This window comes from Trichosurus vulpecula, chromosome 3 (assembly GCF_011100635.1).
Source record: "Trichosurus vulpecula isolate mTriVul1 chromosome 3, mTriVul1.pri, whole genome shotgun sequence".
NCBI lineage: Eukaryota > Metazoa > Chordata > Mammalia > Diprotodontia > Phalangeridae > Trichosurus > Trichosurus vulpecula.
The window spans coordinates 370,469,588-370,481,194 of NC_050575.1; positions in this window are offsets into that span (position 1 = coordinate 370,469,588).

Consider the following 11,607-nt stretch of genomic DNA (forward strand, 5'->3'; position numbering starts at 1 on the left):
TATCTATCTATCTATCTATCTACCTTTTATCTGTTACATCAGTATTCCCACACCACAAATTTCTGAAGTGGTTGTTAGTTCAGTTGTATTACAGTTGAGTCCCACCCTTTATGACCCCATTTGGGGTTTTCTTAGCAAAAAACAAGAACAAAAACCTGAAGTGGTTTGCTATTTGTCTTTCCAGCTTATTTTATGGATGAGAAGCAAAAAGGCTGTCATGTACACAGGGTCTCTCAGGTCCTTTTGACTCCAGGGCTGACACTCTAATCCTGGTGCCACCTAGGTACTATTGTTATTTCTAAGCTTTTGACAGAAGATAAAACTGAGGCTCAGATGGTTACTTTCTTATTGTATCTTCCTGGCATCTTCCTGATTCTAAGCACAACACTAATCTATGTTATAATCTCTTGGAACAAATACTTAAGCTAAATGCTATATTATAAATAAGTGATATTTATTACTACTCTGAAAGTTGTCTGCTTATTTTCATCTTTCAGGTAGTAGAACATTTGAATTTCTTACTTTATTTTAAAATCTAGTTTGGGACACAGTAAAATAAGGTAGTAGTTTTCCAAATCTCCTGTTTTATTGATCCAATTTTTCAATAATTGCATCTTATTTTTAAAGTTACAAAAGACAACATGTGCTGTGTTTAAGATCAATAAGGCTGAGGATATGAAAGAAATCAAGTTATGTTTTTTATGAGAAAGGCAATAATTTTTATAATATTCCATTCCCTAGACTAATGGGAACATAATATTAGTAATACAGCCTTTTTTACTTGCATTTCCAACTATTATGTTAGAAACACAGCACCTTGATTTTGTGGTTCCAAATTGACCATTTTGTTTAAAAATAGGTTTATTGCTCATTGCTTTAAAATATCTTGTGTGCTTAGCTTATTTGGGGACATAAACCAACTTTTCCTTGAGATACAACAGTACGGAATTTAGTTTGAGTTAGGGGTTTGGAAATAACCAACAGGGGGAAGGCATTCTGGAGATAAGGGAAGGGAATAATCATTTATTAAGCTTCTACTATTTGCCAGTAACTGTGCTAAGTGCTTTAAAAACTTATCATTTGATTCCCACAACAACCCTGGGCAGTGGGTGGTATTGTTATTTCTGTTTTACAGTAGAGAAAACTGAGGCAGATGAAAGTTAAATGACTTCTACATGATCATACAACTAGTAAGTGTCTAACACCACATTTGAACTCAGGTCTTCCTGACTCCAAGCCCAAAACTTTACTGAACCACCTAACTGCCTCTGTACTATAAATAAAGGAGAACAGAAACGTCATCAAGCAGAAAGTGGGATTCCCACAGGGATTTGAAGGAAATCAAGGAAGTTAAGAGATATAAATGTCAAGGGAAAGGATTCTAGGCATTGGGAATAGCCAGTAAAAATCCCTGGTATTTGGAGGAGTGTTCTTGTTCAGAAAAGAGCAAAGAGGCAAAGGTCACTGGATGGCAGAGCACCCATGGGTATGTAAGAAGACTGGAAAGGTGTGGGGAGAACCCATATAGTGAATCAGGAGAAACCTGGGTTTGAATCCCTTTTCTGGCATTTACTAGTTGTGTGACTCTGACCCTTAACCTATCTGTTCTCTCACTTGTAAAATGTAATCCATAATACCATTAAATTAAATCACATGGCCGTTATGGAGATCAATGATGTCAGGTATGGGAAGTGATGATCTGAAGACCTTAGACTAGCACACACATTTGTATGTATTTACGTATGTATATACATGTGTGTGTGCGTGTGTGTGTGTGTATATGTATACATATATATATATATATACATATATATATGTTTCCTCTTTCTGTCTCTCTCTTTGTCTCTCTGTTTCTATCTCTGTCTCTATCTCTCTTGCTGTCTATGTCAGGCCTCATTATTCTACAGTTTACGGTTCTATCTAGTCTATATTCTAAGGCCCCTACATATTCTATCATTTCTTGAGAAGTTGATTTGCATTATTTCTTGGAGAAAAGAAGGCATATTTTCACTGTTTTTGTATACCAGAAAGTCGAGGGACAGAATTTATAATGGAGGATAAGATCCCTGACTTTGACAGCCACAGTCCTTACCTAATATTTTTTCTTTTGGCACCATTCAGGCATCAAATGGCTAAGACACATTTTTACCAAGAATCTTGAGGGTTTGGGTCTTCTGAATACAATATGGTCTTGATAAATGTTTGTTGAATTTACTAGGAAAACTGCTTTGGGCTATCAAGGCCTAATGTATTGGGTTGAAATGTGTTACTATTAGAATCAGGAGAATGTGATGAAAAGTCACTTGGTTTCCTCAGAGCAGAACGTAATAGAATCTATAATAAAGAAGTTGAATCAAGTTAATAGCCACTTAATAGGCTCTTACAGTGTGCCAGGCCCTGTGATAAGCAGCTCCGGATGCAAATGCAAGCAAAATGACAGACAGATTCTGCCTTCAAGAAGCTTACATCCTAAATGGGAAAGATAACACCGAAATGGAAGCTGAAATGTTGAAGGAAAGGGGACAGGGTTATTGGTGGCAACGTTTGCACAATGAAAGATGATTGGTAGTTGCTTCCTAACGTTTCCATTACTATTACCTTTAAAATCAGAATATATATTTCCTCCATTGTCCTTCCCACAAGAGTAGAACAACACCAGAAGACACATGCTAGAATAACATGCTGTAAAAGTACAATTTAATAAGACTGGTTTCCCAAACTACCAGTGGAAATCATTTATTATTTTAAATTGAGTCATCACTGCACAGTGGTTAGAGCCACCTTTGAGTCAGGAGATCTTGGGATTAATGGCTTTCTCTAAGAGCAATTAGTTATGTGACTATGAACAAGGCACAACCTCTTGGTGGCTTAGGCAGTGACTGAAAGCTGTTAGGTACATAAATATTGGAGGAGGGAGTTTCCACCTGGTGGAAATTCATTTCACTGATGAAATCACAGGTCAGAATGAAAAAGAAAAACTGAATTAACCACAAGAACAAATAAAACAAAACAATTGAACATGCTCATATATAAAGATCCTCTCTGATCCTGACATTCAATTATCGGCATTAATGACAATAATCTTCCACATTCCATTAGCCGTATGCTGTTAATAAAGTTCTCTTCTCACAATACCCCTATGACGTAGAGGGTAAAATTACCATCTTTCCTATTTCACCTTTGAGAAAAATGAAGTTCAGAAATGGGGTAATCATTTGCTCAATGTCAGATAACTGTGAAAAAGCAGAACTAGGTCTTCTAATTCCAATTCAGAATCTCTCCTCTATACTGCCCCTTTCTAAAACACATTGTAATTTACGGGGTACTTTTTCTCACAACAGACTTACAAGCTAGTGAGGGAACATATTATTATTATCACTATTTTGTGGAAAAGGAAAGTAAGGTTGAGATAAGTTAAGTAATTCATCTATTGTTACATATGTCTTATGCAGTGGTGATACTGGGAACAGAACCCAGATCCTGAGTCTAACTCCAGGTCAGGAGGCCTTTCTCCTATAATCGCATGGCCTTCCATGACCAAAATGTCCAAATATTTGGTCACAAGTGGCTTCCCTGACCCATGCTGAAATGATGTGGTCTTCTCTGCTTTCCAATAGTTTTTTTTCTTAATTGGGTGGAACTTTTTAATGAAAATCTCCTCTAAGAGAATAAATCATGGGGAATAAGTGTAGGGGTAGAAAAGGACACATTTGCTGAAGAAGGTTTAGAAATTTATTAAATATTAAAGGGATAATCTCTATTGCTTTGTAGCTTAAGATGCAAATAATTGAGTGTTGAAATTGATTAAATGTTCCTGCTTTGCTTCAGTGTTTAATCTCTTTCAAAGTGTTTATGGAAAGTCTGCTAAAAATGAATAGAAATGATTCCACCAAACAGATGTACACAACCTGTTGGCCTCCAACTATGCTATATTCACTCTTTCCATTTATTTTCTTAACATGTTAAAGTAGCATAATTAATAAAGCAGAGTTGGTCCTGTTTGTCACAGTGTGTCTGGTGACAAGGCACAGAGAAAATGTTTAAATTGTTATCTCTAGTGAAATCAGGGGGTTCCTATGGTCATAAGATACTTTTATTGGGGCAAAGTGGAGCCTCCCTAGAATCTATTTTCAATCAGGTCTTTGCTTTAGCCCTCCCCTCCCCTTGCATTACATACTCATCTCTACCCAGCAAAACCAACTTCTATGCATCTGATATGTGTCTAACACATTCAAAATGCTTCCTTTAGAAATGGACCATAATTATAACCTTATAATGGCAATTGACATTAATATAACACTTTGTAATATTTTTTCCTCCAAGAATCCTTTTTAAGGAGGTAAAAGTATGTATTTTGTATATGAAGAAACTGAGTCTCAGAAATATTAAGTGATTTCTCATATAGGTATCAAGTTAGGATTTAAAGAATCAAAATCGAAGAATTAAATACTATTATTAAGCATCCAGGTAGCTCAGTGGATAGAATAATGGAGCGAGAGGCAGGAAGACCTGAGTTCCATTATAGCTTCAGACACTTACTAAGTATATGACCCTAGGAAATCCCTTAATCTCCATCCGCCTCAATTTTTTCAAGTATAAAATAAGGATAATAATAGCATTTACCTCTAAGCATAAAATGAGTTAACATTTGTAAAGCACCTTGTAAATCTTAAAACTCTTCATAAATGCTAGCTATGTTTATTATATGAGGAAACAAACTTAAAGGTCATCTAGTTCAACTTTTACTTGACCAAGAGTCCCTTCTGTTGTTGTTCAGTTATTTTTCAGTCATGTCCAACTATCTGTGACCTCATCTGGGGTTTTCTTGGCAAAGATACTGGAGTGGTTCGCCATTTCCTTCTCCAGCTCATTTTGCAAATGAGGAAACGGAGGCAAACATGGCTCAGTGACTTGTCCAAGGTCACATAGCTAGTCAGCAACTGAGCCCGATTAAAACTCTCTAAAAGAAGTCTTCCTGACTCCAGAGTCTGCACTCTATCCACTGCACCACCGAACTTCCTGGAGTCTCCCCTACAAAATCTCCAACAGCGTTCATCCAACTGTCATTTGAAATTTTTCATTTTCCTTTTTTTAATTCTGAGTAGAAATAATATCCATAGCACATTTTATAGTTGGATAACTTGAAATCATCAAACCTACTTCTGATCCTTTGTCTTCCCTTTCCCTCTAGGAAAGTGACCAACCTGTACTCTGAGCATGGATAGCAGTAACTCATTTGAATTAGAAAATAAACCTTTTCTATTCTACGTAGACCATTACAAAATTCTCTTTGCCCTTTATGCCTATTGGAAGTGAGATCCTCAGACCTCATGCTTCTGGTATACTTGTTGGTAGCTTTTATGACCATTTCTCATTTGAAGTATTGCTATCATTTGACATTTCTTCCTAATCACAATACTGCAATTATGAATTTGCATATTAATGCAACAAAAGTATGAGATAAAGTAACTTGTGATGCTTAGTCTAGAGGATGAAGGTATGAGGGAGGAGAGGAAGCAGTGAGGGAGAAAGGAGGTAGATAGGAAGAATTACCTTTAAGTATTTGGAAAAAACTGTCATGAAAAAGAAGACAGACTTATTTTGCTTTGCCCTAGAACTAATAGACAGAAGTTCATGATAAGACAATTTTGACCTGTTATGAGAGTGATGGGGGAAGCCCTCACAATTAGAATTAACCCAAAGTTAAATAGGATGCCTCAGGATACAATTAATTCTCCTTCACTGGTAGTTTTCAAAGGAATTGTCTGTTCAGAATGCTGTAGAAAGATGGAGTTTTACCTCAGTTTTACATCTCTCTGTTCATAGTATTTTTCCTGGCTGTCTCCCATCCCTGCAATGCACTCTTCTCATGTCCACCTACCACCTTTCCAGGCTTCCTTCATATCCCAATTAAAATGCCATCTTTTACAGCACACCTTTCCTAATCCTCTTAATTTTAGTCTCTACCTTCTATTAATTCTTTCCTATTTGTCTTGTACATAGCTTGTTTTCTTGTTGTCTTCCCCATTAGATTCTGAGCCCTTTGAGGACAGGCATTGTCTTTTGTCTCTTTTTGTGTCACCAGCACTTAGCATTGTGCCTAGCATGTAGACAGATTTCAATAAAAGCTTGTTGTTTTTGTTGATATTCTTTCTTCATTCTTGAAGAGGACCAATGACATCAGGTGCATGATGGCTTAACTTGCAAGTGACTTGGATCTAAGTGAGGCAGAACTGTGCAAAGTCATCAGCCTCACCCTCTTCTCCAGAGTCATTGGAGCCCACTGGCAAGACAAAAGTCAAGACGATTGGTGATGGCCCCAGATACAGTGGGAGACCTTAGCCTTTTTAAGCTAAGGTCTTATTCACTGGCTGATGTATTGAATAGCATGATGTCCATTATTAATATGAAATCAAAGATACTGTGGTTTTTGAAATGCAGAGGGTTTGAGATTTACATACTTAGTAGAAAAACTGCTTTGACTCTCTAATTCTGAGTCTGTAATATAAAGTCAGTCCTTTCTGAGAGTCCATGAATGAATGAATGAATAAATGAGTGAATAAATGAATGAACCAATCGCAACTTTTTGCTGTAAAATCCCCACACGTTGCTTTGAAAATTGCAAGGGATATCATGTTATGTATGTTCCTATTAGATAGTTTGTTTAATTTTCCTTTCTCAGTTCTAAGTCTTGATGTTTATGGTGACAATGTAAGGACTTATTCTCTTCATTTTGTTTAAAACAGGGAAATGTACTGCTTAACTTCTCCAGAGATAACCACGCACACATGCAAACATACACACATATGCACATGAAATTATGAAGGACTGATCTTGAAAAATCAAAGTTTGGAATATCTGGCCACAGTTACTTGAAACATAGGAGCATGAATCTAGAGGGGAAGAGACCCTAGAGGTCATCCAGTCCAATTCCCTAATTCTCCCTAGGGCCAGGGAGATTAAGAGATTTGTAGCATTCATTTGTAAATTACTGATGACTGACAAATTGTTTAGAGATTATAATATCAATTAAGTTAGGATTTTTTAACTACCTTAGAATGACAAATTAATTACATCTCTTTGATTGAGCCTTACTAGGTGCAAAGCCCTAGGCCCAAACCCCTAATTATTAGGTACTAAGCCTATGTGGGTGTGAAGCCTTCAGGGTCTTAAGGGGAGTTGCTAAAACTAGAGCCAATAGTAGGTGCCTAAATTCCGGTTGCTCAGATAATCTTTGATGATGGCTAATGAGTGCATAAAAAGAGAGAATGCAGCTACTTGCTTGGGGCTCCCACTCACTGGAAGAGTGGTGTGTGACTGGAAAAGAGGCTGGGTAGCTGTTAAGAGCCGCCCCCCCCCCCCTGTAAACCCAACTGATGCGGCTTTGTTAAAACCTGCTAACTATGCATTGAGATTTGAATCAGACAAGGTCTCTCTGTTGATGTTTGTAATTTGTATTGGCTCTGAAGTTCAGGGTGCTGGCTTTTTCCCCTGAACTAAATGAATGATATTTGTATGTTGGGTTGAAATAAGATGGTTAACCCCCTAATGTTACTTTCCTTAGTAAATCAGATCAAAATAACCTGTGCTGGCAGCCTTCTTGCTGTTAGACTTGTGTTGGTCTTTCACCCCCACAACAGCTGCTAGCTGAATTGTTGAAACAGTGATATAGAGAGAATAATTGTTTAGATGTAATTTGACCTTGAGAAAAACTGGAGGTCCCTTGTAAATCTGAGATGCTATGATTTCATGATATCTGTCCTAGAAAACAAAATGCACTTGTTTGCTGTTAGGGGACCATGAAAGAAGGTTCTATATCTCTCCGTGCAATTATAATTTGTGCATTAAAATATTATTTAGTAATTATTGCTCGCCATGAATTGACTGGGCAAAACAATTGTTAAATAAATCTTAGAATACTATAGAATTAGAAAGAGAACAAATTATTAAAAATGTTCAAAATTTCCTAGATACTTATAGCAAATATATTTTCTCCACACTCAGTCTGACTGAGACCAAAAATAATTCCAGACATAAAATAATAAAAAAGAAATAAAATACACATACATACAAGTATAGTCGCTAGTCATCTCTATAGAAAATGATCATGGATCTTTTACAGAAACTTTTTTGTTCCTCTTGTTCATATTTTGTAACCCATATGTGAGCTTGCATTTCCTGGAATATTTGCTGCCCATGAATTAAAACTAAAAGGGTCCATGGATATCCAAGTACTTCATTTCATGGATCATGAGAGTGAGGACCACAAAAGTGAAGATTTCATGGTGATCTCCCCATGGTCTCTGACCAGATGAGCCTTCTCATTACAATTTTAGACAACTATAATTTTCAGGGACTAATTTTTTTTATTACATGACTATAATTTGCCTCTCTGCAACTGTAGTACATATGTAAGGCAGGTGTACGTGTGATAGTCCTGGAGGGAAGAGGTAAGAGGGACTTGGACAATGAACATTAACTAGCAGATTTTATTTTTCTTTTTATTGACAGGTGTTTCTCTAAATTTCCACATGAGGAGAGAGGTAGTTTCATCAGGCTACTCTCTCTACTCATGGTAACATAAAGTCTGTAGTTTAGAAAGATCAGTGGGCTGGTTCCAAAAGACATATCCTCAGGGTTAAGCTATTCGCGAGTGTCAGCTGCCGGCAAATTCTGGTATGGATTCCATTTCTTGGACTGATCTATTATGAACTTTTGAAGCTCACAAAGTATTAGCCTGTTTTTCTCCATCTCCTATACTCCACCTAAAATCAGAAAAGAATGAGAAAGAAACAAAGATAGAAAGTCAACAATATCATGTTTTCAGGGCCAGTGATTTTTTTGTATGTATGAACCCTCAGTTCTAGTTATGTAGTTAAGTCATCTCTATAGTACTCATTAAGCAGATAGGGAACAGTCACAGAATATTTGCATATGTCGTGAAATATTGAGACGACCCCTCCATTCCCCATTATTATGTATTTCTAGAAGCAGGCTCCCCAAGCATCTGTGTAGTTTTGGGATCAAGCAGAACCCACTATATATACTCCTGGGAGTGGACCCTCATTGGCAAGTCCACCTTTCACAATCAGACATCCATATATATGAATGTGTACATTGATATGCACATTATCTATAACATTATATATGCATATCTATGTGCATATATTAAAGTGCATGTGTTATATATTTTATTATATTATATTGCTGCATAAAATATGTGAATATGCATGTACACATATATGTGTGTATATCTGCACATGACAGATAGACACCTGTTATCAGAAACTAGAGTCATCTCAATACTTTATATTGTGTGTTTATTCTATTATTTTTTTCCTATATGTTCACTGAATGGTGAAGAAAACTTCTAAACATACGTATACCCCAATACATACACATACATATATACACATATTGTTGTGTATATATATATATATGTGTGTGTGTGTGTGTGTGTGTGTGTGTGTGTGTGTGTGTATCTCAATATACAAATTTGAATGTACATACACACATATGGAAGGCCATATGGTATAATGAAACTAGAGGGTTAGCCTTGATATTAGGAAGATCGGTGGTCGAAAACTTTTAAAACTGTTACAAAAGCTATGTAACCATAGGCAAGCCATTTAACTTCTCAATGCCCCAGGCAGCTTTCTAAGAATTTAAGTTAAAGATGAATTTATGAGTTACAACAGTGGAATGAGTTTCCACACCAGAAGATTCCCACATGAATATAGTCACAGATCCTGACCAAAATAAATAAACACACACACATACACTCTCTAATTTGAATTGGAATATGGCCTGAAAATAATGAAACTTCATTGGAATATCATAATGCATATATTTCAGGATAGAAAAGAAAATAAATTACACAGTACAGAGATTTTGGTTACCATATAGTCCACCTTCTTCAGGAAAATAATTCAATAAAAACAAACAGATGGTCTTTGAAGTCAATATGGTATACAGAATTTCTATTTGATGTTTAAGCAATGTATGAGATGCTTCCTGTATATACAAAGGGCTATTCTGAGCCTCTATGATCTGTTTCTTAAAAGTCTCAAAAATATGTAGACATCTTTATTATTTTCTCATCTATTCAAACTCAAATTATAAGTATACATGTATTATTTAACATCAACTTGAAACAGGATTTTTTTTCCTTGCCACGTACTGACTCAGGAGCTCAAACTCTCCCACATTATTCATCAATGATTTTTGAACAAAGTGATTCCAATTGTATATTTAATATTGTTTACATTGCTGGAAACAACTTTTACTAACATAGATCAGAATCTGCTCTCTAATTTATAGTTTAGAGAGCTGACTGGAGCACCAGGAGTTTAAGAGATGTTTACTCACTTGGTCAGTATGTGTCAGAAATGGTCCTTAAATCAAGGTCAAACTAAATGACAAGACATCTACCATAGGCTAACTCTCTTAAATCTCTCAGGCAAATAAAATTCAAATAATGGAATGAAACTGGTTTGTTTTCTACCAAAGGAAAGAAAAAAAGAAGAGGGATAAAACTATTTTTTACTTTCAATTTCATTCAATAAAGTGGAATTTATTAAATATTCACTATGTGCAAAACACTACGTTAGGTCTTGTATCTACTAAAACAAAAAACACCAAAAGAAATTACTCCCTGAATTCAAGTAGTGAAATTACATCGCAGGATTAAAAGGGAAATACAGAAAAATGAATATAAGGAGGAAGAGTAATCCCATTTATGTGTGGTACTGTAGAGGATCTAGGGGGTTGTATCAGAGAATGGTTCTGGGAGTAACTGGCCCCTGAACTGAGACTTGAAGGGAGTTATGGATTCTGATTAGGGATGAGGATGGTATGCATATTGGATTGTGTGGAGAACCTATTTGAAAGGTTATGTTTATGAGAGACAAAATGTCTAGATCAAGTTACAACTAATCATTTAGTTTGCAGGAACTATGCTAATAAGAACCATAAATATCATACCAAGGAGGTTGGATTTTGTCCTAGAGTTTATAACTGATTAATGTAATGGTATGGTCAGAATGGGCCTTAAGAAAATTGTTTGGAGGTTGAACTGAAGAAGGGAAAGAGTGGAGGCAGGAAGAAGGTATTGTCACAACTCAAGGGAGTGAGGATGAGGCCTTGAACTAGAGTGATAGTTATGCAAGTAGAGTGAAAGGGATGATGTAATTGATGTTGTAGAGATATGACTGTGAGTGATAATTGGCAAATGATGATCTAGGAGGTGGAGGTGGAGGTGTAAATAGAAGGGGACAGTTAAAGATGACAGGTTATGAAACTGAGCCACAGAAAGACTAATAAATTGAGAGTTGTAAGGAACTTCAGAAGACATCTAGTCTAACTCATCAATTTATAGAAGAGGGAAATCTAGCCAAGAAAAGTTGTGACTTGGCCAAGGTAGGAGTTGAACCTACGTCTTCTGACTCCATAGGATTCAATTTCAGATATGTGTACATAGGTCACTACCTCCTAGTCATGGGTCATGTTTGTGCCCTCAACAGAGATAAAGCATTTTATAGGATAGGAAGGTTCTGGGGAGAAGATAATTCCATCTTAGCATAATTGAGTTTTAAATGCTGACAAGAC